This window comes from Aegilops tauschii, chromosome 3, assembly GCF_002575655.3.
Source record: "Aegilops tauschii subsp. strangulata cultivar AL8/78 chromosome 3, Aet v6.0, whole genome shotgun sequence".
Classification (NCBI taxonomy): Eukaryota; Viridiplantae; Streptophyta; class Magnoliopsida; order Poales; family Poaceae; genus Aegilops; species Aegilops tauschii.
The window spans coordinates 241,680,855-241,691,668 of NC_053037.3; the positions used below are offsets into that span (position 1 = coordinate 241,680,855).

The following is a 10,814-nucleotide window of genomic DNA, read 5'->3' on the forward strand; positions in this document are numbered from 1 at the left end:
AGAAGTATTCGCAAAAGTTAGATTACTCTAGATTGTCTGTTTTGACAGATTCTGTTTTCTTTGTGTTGTGTGCTTATTTTGATGGCTCTATGGTTTTCTTTGATGAGTTTTTGCCATAGAAAAGTTGGAATACAGTAGATATAATACAAAAAAATATTAATTGGTTCAATACAACACTTATAGTAGTGGTTTGCTTTCTTTTACTAAAGGATCTCATGAAGGTTTTGTTGAGTTTTGTGTGAGAAGTTTTCATGTTTTGGGTTAGCTTACGATGGATGAAGGAAGGACGTAAGAGCCTAAGCTTGGGGATGCCCCAGCATCCCAAGCTATTATCCAAAAATGAGAAACCAACTAAGCTTGGGGATTCCCCCAAGTGGCATCCCCGCTTTCTTCCAACAACTATCGGTATTTTACTCGAGGCTATATTTTTATTCGTCACATGATATATGTTTTGCTTGAAGCGTCTTGTATGATATGTGTCTTTGCTTGTTTTATTTTGTGTTTTAAGTCATCAATCCTTGCTGGACACACCTATTTGAGAGATCCAAAATTATATCATGACTTGTAGAATTTCTCTCTGTGCTTCACTTAAATCTTTTATGAGCTAGGACTTGCTCTAGTGCTTCACTTATATCTTTTTGAGCACGGTGTGCTTTGTATTTTTTAAAGAAATTGTCTCTTGCTTCACTTAGATTTATTTGAGAGTTAGTAAAATTTTAAAGAAATTCTCTCTTGCTTCACTTCAATTATTTTGAGAGAAAGAAAATTTGTTATGCTCATGATCTTCACTTATATTTGTTTGAGATTATGAAAAGCAACACATGAAAATTAGTCCCAAAGTGATAGATATCCAAGAAGAATAAAGTAAAAAATGTCATGAAGAACATTGGACAAAATAAACTTGATTCTTAGTAATAGTTTTGAGATATGATGATGTGATATGTGAGTTATGTTGATGAGTAATTGTGCTCTAGTAAGTATATTGGTGTCAAGGTTTGTGATTCCCAATGCATGCATGAAAGTCAATAATCATGCAGTGAAAATTATATCCTACTTGTGGTGCATTATTCGGTGTTAATTATGCTTAATGCTTGCTTATGAGATTATTCGTTTCTTGGTTGGTCGCTTCTCAATCTTTTTGTTAGCCTTCATTTTGCACCAAGTATGACCTCTACTTGTGCATCCAAAATCCTTTAAACCAGTTTTGCCATATGAGTCCACTATATCTACCTATATGCGGTATTCTTTTGCTGTTCTAAGAAAATTTGCATGTGACATCTCTAATTTTCAAAATAAACTTCTCTTTTGTGTGTTTGTTTCGCTCGCGGAACCGTAACGGGTGGCTAATATTTTCCATGCTAGATGTGTTATTCTCACGATGAGTGTTTATTCACTTGTCATTGCACGAGAGTAAGTCAAAGGTCTTAGGGATGCCCAGTCCCGAAATGCAAAAATGAATTTACTTTATGTTGTCAAATAATAAATTCCTTGGAAAGTGTTGGTATGGAAGGCACCCGTGGATACGGCTAGCCATGGAAAGTGAAAGTATGGTAGAAAAAGGAATAAACTTTATTTTCTGTTTGGGAACCTCCTATGGCATATCTAGCATGGAAATTGTTCATAGCTCTACATCGTTTTCGTTGGTGGGATGGATACACCTCCCAATATGTTTTTATCTCTAATTTTTCGCTTTGAGCTCTGGCACCTCTACAAATCCCTACTTCCCTCTGCGAAGGGCCTTTCTTTTACTTTATGCAATTTTTATTTTATTCTCGAGTCTCCATCTTTTCTTACAAAAGCACCAACTAAGAGGCAATATGATCGTACTTAAGTATTGGGTGTAGCTAATATTCAAGTGTGTTTCATGAATGGATCAATGTTTGAGCATGATGGGCTAGGGATAACTCATTTTAGCGTCCATATTTTGAAAGACATGGTTGCTTGTTGATATGCTTGAGTATCTAAATTATTATGTCAAAACTAGACTATTGCTTTGAATCACATAAAAGTCCAAATGTCCATGCTATAAAGAAAAGAATATGATATGACTTGATAAACAACACTCCACATCAAAAATTCGGTTTTTTAGTAATTACCTACTCGAGGACGAGTAGGAGTTAAGCTTGGGGATGCTGATACGTCTCCAACGTATCTATAATTTTTTATTGTTCCATGCTGTTTTATTATCAATCTTGGATGTTTTATAATCATTTTATAGTCGTTTTATATCATTTTTTGGTACTAACCTATTGACATAGTGCCAAGTGTGAGTTGCTGTTTTTCCATGTTTTTTACATCGCAGGAAATCAATATCAGACGGAGTCCAAATGCCACGAAACTTCACGATGATTTTTTATGGGAGAAAAGGAAGAAGTTGGGCCCTGGTTGCACCTGGGGGGAGTACCGAGGAGGGAACAACCCACCAGGGCGCGCCAGGAGGCCCAGGCGCGCCCTAGTGGGTTATGCCCACCTCGGGTGCCCCCCGGACCGCCTCTTTGCTCTATAAATACACCAAAAATACCAGAACCCTACGGGAGTCGGCGAAATATTCATCCATCCCCTGCAGAGTCCAGAACCACCAGATCCAATCTAGACAGCATCTCGGATGGTGTTCACCACCTCCATGGTGCCTCTCCGATGATGCGTGAGTAGTTGTTTGTAGAGCTTCGGGTCCGTAGTTAGTAGCTAGATGGCTTTCTTTCTCTCGCTGAATTCTCAATACAATGGTCTCTTGGAGATCCATATGATGTAACTCTTTTGCGGTGTGTTTGTTGGGATCTGATGAACTTTGAGTTTATGATCAGTCATATCTTTTTATATCCATGAAAGTTATTTGAGTTCCTTTGATCTCTTATATGCATGATCTCTTATAGCCTCGTATTTCTTCTCCAATATTTGGGTTTTGTTTGGCCAACTTGATCTATCTATCTTACAATGGGAAGAGGTGCCCGGTAGTGGGTTCGATCTTACAGTGCTTGATCCCAGTGACAGAAAGGGAACCTACACGTATGTATCGTTGCTACTAAGGATAAAAAGATGGGATCAATATCTACGCAATAGGGATCTTGTCTACATCATGTCATCGTTCTTATTGCATTAATCCATTTTTGCATGAACTTAATACACTAGATGCGATGCTGGATAGCGGTCGATGTGTGGAGTAGTAGTAGTAGATGCAGGCAGGAGTCGGTCTACTAATCTTGGACGTGATGCCTATATAATGATCATTGCCGGGATATCGTCATAATTATTTGAGGTTCTATCAATTGCCCAAGAGTAATTTGTTTACCCACCGTTTGCTATTTTTCTTGAGAGAAGCCACTAGTGAAACCTACGGCCCCTGGGTCTTATCCTCATATATTTGCTTGCGATCTACTTTGCCTTTGCATTTTTATTCAGATCTATTAAACCAAAAATACAAAAATACTTTGTTGCACTTTATTTTATTTGCGATCTATTATTTCAATCTACTACAATTTTCTGGCATCGTTACCCGAAAGGGATTGACAACCCCTTTAACACGTCGGGTTGCGAGGTGTTGTTATTTGTGTGCAGGTGTTGTTTATGTTGTGTTTCTTGGTTCTCCTACTGGTTCGATAACCTTGGTTTCTTCACCGAGGGAAATACCTACCGTCGCTGTGCTGCATCATCCCTTCCTCTTTGGGGAAATACCGACGTAGTCCTAGCAGACAGGAGCTTTTCTGGCGCTATAGTCAGAGAGCGATCAATCACTTTCGGCCTCCTCCTCTTCGTCGTCGTCTCCCTCGAGGGAGGAGGGAGCCTTGGTCTCTCCGGGCATAGCGTCCGAATTACCTTTACGACGGAGGCCGCCTTTGGCCTCCTTGCTCTTCTTCTTGGCTTTCTTCTCCGGCGCCTGATAGGGCGCCGTGACCAGCATCCTCGTTAGCAGAGGAGTGGCTGGGTTTTCGGGTTGCGGCGCTGGACACCTGATCCGCTCCACCTTCGCCGTACGGCCCTGAATGAGGAATGGACATCTTAGTATACCCTTTGACTTATGGACCGAAATTGTGTTCGGAAGTAAAATACTTACCTCAGTAGCCGGATTCACACTGTCGAGACCAATGTCTTCGGCCTTCTCCGGCTACATCTTTTGGGCCTTGAAAAGCAGTTTCTACATCTCTTCGTGTGTTCTGCCGAAGAAGCGTTGCAGTGTCCGGGGGCCCTCCGGATTAAACTCCCGCATGCGGAGAAGCCAGCGTTGGCATGGGAGGATCCGATGGAAGAGCATCACCTGAATCACGTCGGTGAGACTGGTGTCCTTGTTTATCATACTCTTGACGCGCTTTTTCAACATCTCTTCGTTGGTCGACCCCCAGTCCAGACCCTTGTTGGTCCACGACGCGAGACGCATTGGAGGCCCGGATCTGAATTCAGGAGCGGCCGCCCATTTGGTACCGCGGGGTTCGGTGATGTAGAACCACTCCTGCTGCCACACCATCACGGTCTCCATGAAGGCTCCTTTGGGCCAAGTGGTGTTGGGGAGCTTGCTCACCATGGCGCCGCCGTAGTCCGCATGCTGCCCATCGACCACCTTCGGCTTCACATTGAAGACTTTTAGCAAGAGGTGGAAGTGTGGGGGGATGCGGAGTAGGGCCTCGCATATGACGATGAACGCCGAGATGTGGAGGAATGAATTCGGGGCTAGATCGTGAAAATCTAGCCCGTAGTAGAACATCAAGACGCGGACGAAGGGGTGGAGGGGAAACCCCAACCCGTGGAGAAAGTGAGGGACGAACACAACCCTCTCGCCGGGCTCTGGAGTGGGGATGACTTGCTCTTTGGCAGGGTGTCTGTGTGCGATTTTCGCGGGCCAAGCACCTCACTCCCCGGAGCTCTTTGATGTCCTTCTCCATCACGGAGGAGGCCACCCACTTGCCTTGAGAACAGGATCCGGACGGCTGGAAACACTACAAGAAATACGTCAACTTGCGACCATCACTATTGGTCGCTGAATGGTCATTGTTTTTAATTTGTGACCTTTTTGTGACAAAAACAGATGGTCAAAAGCTGGCCGTCGTAAACTAAAATTAACGACCTTCTCTGTGATATGTAAAAGGTCGTTGGTTCTACGACCAAATTTTTGGTCACTGGCAGCCTCCCAGGCCACGTAAGATCCAGCGTGGCAAGCTAACGTGGATAACATTCAGCCCGGTCCAATTCGGTGTATGTATGGGCCGAACCCATTAATTCAGCCCATTTAATGTATTTTTTTCCTGTGCTATGATTAGCTACATGGGCCTGGCCGAACAATTCAGCCTTTTATTTTCCAGGATATAGCCTTTCAAAGTCTTTTTTTATCTTTAAAAGTCTTTTTTTGCAATCCATTTGTGGCCTCAGCCTTTTTACAGTCCAATCCTAGCCCAATTCTTGTTTGGGCCTCGGCCATTTTACACTGCATTTACTTTTGGGGACTTGGCTCATCAAGTTGGTCCAACTTGCCAACTTTCTACTTCTCAAGTTTTCACAGTACACAAAAAACAAATATTTCAAATGGAACAAAACTAAATTCTTGAAATGATATGCAAAATTAGCCTATTGCAGTCTTTACATAGTATTCATAGAAATAGATGTGCTGACTACTACCGATTACAATATAACTAGCTACAAAGTACAACCAGAACAATATGCAGATTGATAGAAAAACACCACGCTTCATCGTCCTCTTCTTCCAACTTCTGAAAATCAAATCACCTAGCATTGCAAGGATCACGCATTAGAAGCATAAAAAAATCATACTAATAAATGAATGGCATTTAGTATGAAAATCACGATAGCACTAGTATATTTTAACTTATCTTACAACCATCAATATAGTTTGCTTATAAGAAAACATATGGCCTGATACTTATGTGCAGCTAGATTACTAGACAAATTGCACAACCAACAGTTATGTGCGTTTATAAGAAACCATCATTTGACACTTGCTACAGTTTTAATGTAAACCAACAGTTAAACCTGAGAAGATGTGAACCTGAAACCTCCCAGCACAACATCCCAGTTCTGCATTTCTAACCTCTACTTACAACATTTAATGCTGGCAAGAACATATGGACGCAGATATAGTTCCCAATGATATTTACATGACCAATGTATTTATTACTACTAAGGTGCATACATATCTAGTCAAGGATGGGGGCACACGAGAGTTTGAAACATTTCAAACTTAAGAAATGAGAACAAACAACAAATCATCTGGTTTCCAAGCTAAAGCAGGACATAAAGCAACTTCCGTGAGGCACCGAAATTCTGGAATACCAAGATATAGTAGATTTACTTTATTTATTTATTTGCTACTGAAAAAATAAACAGTTTACTGAGACAGGACAGTGGCCTCAATACTAATCAAGTTACTCAACCATAAGGCATGTGAGCAGGATTGATGAATATGACATGAAACACCAGCAATGCGAAACTGGACATACAGGAAGAACACAAAATAGGAAAAATTCTCAATCCGGCCTTAAGGAACCAGCAGCGCTGCTTGCTCCCTTGGCCCAGCTCCTTGCTGTGGAGGACGGCCGAGACTCAGATGCAGAGCTCCCTGCACATGACGTATTGTATAAATGCTTGCAGCAACAACAGGAACTCGCATACCATAGAACTTGCGTGGTAGTGTATCAGCACCCCAAAGGACGCATTACAAAATTCTCAAAGAATGTTGCCAAAGGGATTAACCTCACAGCAACCTGAATAAACTACCACTGTAGTGGCACCACCATCCATTCAACCAACAGGATATAGCAAATACCAAGTCAGGCAGCACGCAAATAACTATGTTTGTGCAAATCAGATCTTCTGCCTAGAACAATACATCCTATTCAAAAGAATACACAGACCTTAAGCTATGTAACTACTGAAAGAAGAGGAAATGAATGCAATTCTATATAGACAAAAACACATGTAGCAATGTTAAAACTTTAGTATTTCGTGGTACAATGAAAGAGCAGCAATTGAAGAATGTACCTTGCCATTCTCAATGTTACTACTTAAAGACAATGTAACAAATACTGGATACTTCACAGCAAGCAAATAGTGCAATAAATTCACTGGTCTATGGATATGATCACAGATTCACATGAGGCGTGCATGGAATATAGTGCAAATAACAACGGAAATTTAAAGAAGCTCGCTTGTTAATGAAGGCCTACCAATCACTTCAACCTAACCTAAAAATAACAGTACATAGACTGTTCCATTATATCGTACTGCTATGTAATTGATACGCAAAAGAAGATACATCTCCCATGTTCAGTAATCAGGATCAACCATGAAGCTTTCACTACTCCTACATCAGTAAGCTTTTACAAGTCCTGTTGCTAGTGCTCTAAACAAACAGAGCAGTGCTATAGGAGTAGAAAAGAGAACTAGGGGTAGGAGAGGGAGCCGATCATCGGAGAGCTTGTGGTCGCCGCCATACATAGCCGCCGTCACGCTGGTCGCCTCAAGAAGCATCGCTGTGCCGGAGACACACACCGTGCGCAAGAGCAGAGCACCTACTGCATCCAAATCCAAACCGAACAAGAACAAAAAATTAGGAATGGTTGCAACCATGCTTTTCAAGGCACACAATACAGCAATTCAGATTGCTGTCATTGAGAGACATAGAGACCAGACAAAATAGTAGACTATTTAACCCTGTAGTAAAGAAGCAAAATCTCACCAGACAGTGAAGTAACTAGCAACAACAGTGGGTGCCATCAAGAAACGGAACCAGTCTTGGTCAACCCTAAAGAAATAAAATCTAACGATCGACTACCCAAATACACAGGCAATGGCAATTGACTATAGCTAGCAATTTCAACCGAGCAAATGACGGGGAGCTGACCCTAGCCCTCTCCCTCAGCTTGGCAAAGGGCAAGAAAGTTGAGACCAGGCGGTGCAGCGGGCATTCCGTCGAGCACCTGGGGTGTGCTCTGGTTGGCGCAGGACGCCCGAACCAGCGCTGCACTCGTCCCGGACCGGTGCTGCAGGGTGCGGAGCCGTTGTACTCGAAGATCTGCGCGGGGGCGAGGGGAGCGGGCCGTCAGGTGGGCTGGGAAATCAATATCTTCCCCACCATGTTTGGATCAGTGGTTGTGGAGAGGAAGAACACCAGAGGTAGGTAGAAGAAGAAGGTGAGGGGTATGACCTGCTGCTGCACAACTTGTAGGCTCGCCATGGCCATGGCCATGGGAGGAAGAGATGGGCCGCCTAGGGTTCCGGGCGCCGTCGAGGAGGTTGGACGCGGCGGACCTCCACGGCGACCGGAGAGGAGAAGAGGCGGGGCTCCAGCCGACGGCTGCCTCGACCGCGGTGGCTCCTCTGCACTCACCGGAGAGGAGACGAGCAGCGGCATCTGGGGCAAGGAAGAAGGCCGGTGCGGGAGCAGCCGTCTCTGTCGTCGGATTGGGGATCGCCGGAAGTGTAGGTGGTGGACCTGTCGATCTGGATCGAGGAGAGGGAGGCTGCATGCTGGATCTTGCCGGAGGGGAGGGAGGGAGGAGCAAAGCGTGGGGATCTTGAAGCACGCTGGATCCTGCCGGGGGGGAGGGAGGGAGGAGAGGGAGGGAGGGGTGGGTGGCGGCGAGGGGAGGGGAGGTGGGAGAGATCGGGGAGCGCTAGGGTTTGCTAGGGTGTGCGGGGGACGAGGGAGGAGTGCGGGCTGTGGCCTGTGGGTTGTTGGGCTAGGTGGGGTGAGAAGGTGAGGGGGGAGCGCTGCCATTGGATCCGGGTGGATCGGACGGTGCTCGATCCATGATCCGCGTGACATGTTTGTGAACCAATCAAAACAGAGTACATGTGTGCGACGTCCATGACCATCTAAGTAGGTCGTAGTCGGCTAAAAATAAAGTGCGGATCTCTTTGGCTAAGAGAACCGACTCTTCTGGCGCCGTCTTTCGGCGGTTCCCCTCCGCCGGTGACTTCTTGGTCGTCGGTGGTGAGGAGGGTCGTCGGATCCTGTGTGTGTCGATCATTTTAGCTTTAGGTTTTAAGGTCCTAGTAGCTTAGGTTTTTGGATTATTCGACGTCTCGACTTTAGGGGTGGGGGCGGCGATACTGAATAAAGAAGCTCTGAATTTTTATCCGGCAAGGCCGCCAGCAAGGACCTCGGCACGTAGAAGAGCAGGGCATCGAGGAGGTGGTCGCGAGCGAGGAGGTCGCCATCGTCACCTTCCCGGTGACCGAAGACCTATAGTCATACCAGCCCTTTTGACAGCATTTTGAAAGAAATTCAAAAAAACAAAACAATAATAAAACTTTCGCATTGTGGCATTATATCTGACCTAGTCTATAGGAAAAATAATAAACTTTGACTAGTAAATAATAAATTTTGACTACGGTAAATGTCTTAATAATAAATTTTCAAGCCAAATGATCAATCTTATGCCCACATTCATGGCATAGTTTGTTCAAATGATCTCATATTGTGCACAGGGGTGCATCTTGGAATAGCAAACATTGTTGTCTAAGGAAGTTTTCATTTTCCTTAGACAAAAAATTTATTTTCCATTTTCTGAGTGCCCAAAATAAATTTTTTTTGTGAAGGACCTACCATATATTTGTTGCAAAATTGGACCAAATCATTTTTCTAAAACATTAGGCCATATTTAATGCACAATTGACCAAATGGTTGGGTGTCAAAAGCTTTGATCCACCTCTCATGAAAAAGACAAATTTCCGCCGATTCAGTAGGAAGCGGGTTAAATTTGAACTGCAGCTGCCTTATATTTTGCTCTTTATTTTTTCCAAAAATCATTTCTAGGTACATAAGTATCTATTTAATCAGAAAAACACCAAAAGTTTTCCAAGATTCAACCACTAGGGAGGAACGGTCATGCCCGCCATTTTGACCGCACTTTGAAATGGGCATGAAAAATTCAAAAAAAAATCTAAAAATCAAAAAACTTTCGCATTGTGTCATTATATGTGGCCAAGTTACCAGTAAAAATAATAAACCTATAATACAGTAATTATTTTTAAAAGTGTTCTCAGAAACGAGCTATCATGTGTGAAGATCCATGGCTTCCAAGCCAAATGATCAATGTTATGGTAGCATTCATGGCATAGTTTGTTCAAGTGACCTCATATTATGCACAAGGGTGCATATTGGAATGGCAAACAATGTTGCCTAAGGAAGTTTTCAGTTTCTTTGCACGAAAAATCAATATTCCAATTTTCGAGTGCCCAAAATGGCTTTTTTTGTGAATGATCTACCATATATTTGTTGCAAAATTGTACCAAATCAATTTTATTAAATATTAGGCTATATTTAATGCACAATTGATAAAATGGTTGGGTGTAAAAAGTTTTGATCCACCTCTCGTGAAATAGACAAATTTTCGTCGACTCATTTGAAAGCACATCAAATTTGAACTGCAGCTGCCTCATAGTTTGCTATTTATTTTTTCCAAAAATCATTTTTAGGTACAAAAGTATCTATTTAATCAGAGAAACACCAAAAAGTTTCCAAGATTCAACCACTAGCTAGGAACGGTCATGCCCGCCGTTTCGACCGCATTTTGAAACAGACATGAAAAATTCAAAAAATTGGAAAACCTTCGCATTGTGTCATTATATGTGACCAAGTTACCAAGAAAAATAATAAACTTTTAATACAACAATTCTTTAAAAAAAGTGTTCTCATAGACGAGCTATCATGTGTGAAGATTCCTGGGTTTCAAGCCAAATGATCAATCTTATGGCCACATTCATGGCATAGTTTGTTAAAATGATCTCATATTGTGCACAAGGGTGCATCTTGAAATTACAAACAATTTTGCCTAAGGAACTTTTCATTTTCTTTGCACGAAAAA

General features: G+C 42.8%; 1 long non-coding RNA gene across 2 annotated transcripts; it reads right to left on the minus strand.

Annotated features, from left to right (window-relative positions):
* Positions 1 to 7,136: 7,136 nt before the first annotated feature.
* Positions 7,137 to 8,666, minus strand: LOC109737491 (uncharacterized). 2 transcript variants are annotated; one of them, XR_012204805.1, is made up of 2 exons: positions 8,150 to 8,666; positions 7,137 to 8,017 (listed from the first exon to the last, which is right to left on the minus strand). It is a non-coding gene; the product is annotated as an uncharacterized lncRNA (long non-coding RNA). The 2 variants fall into 2 exon arrangements; XR_012204806.1 differs by having other exon boundaries at positions 7,137 to 8,068; positions 8,150 to 8,658.
* Positions 8,667 to 10,814: the final 2,148 nt, after the last annotated feature.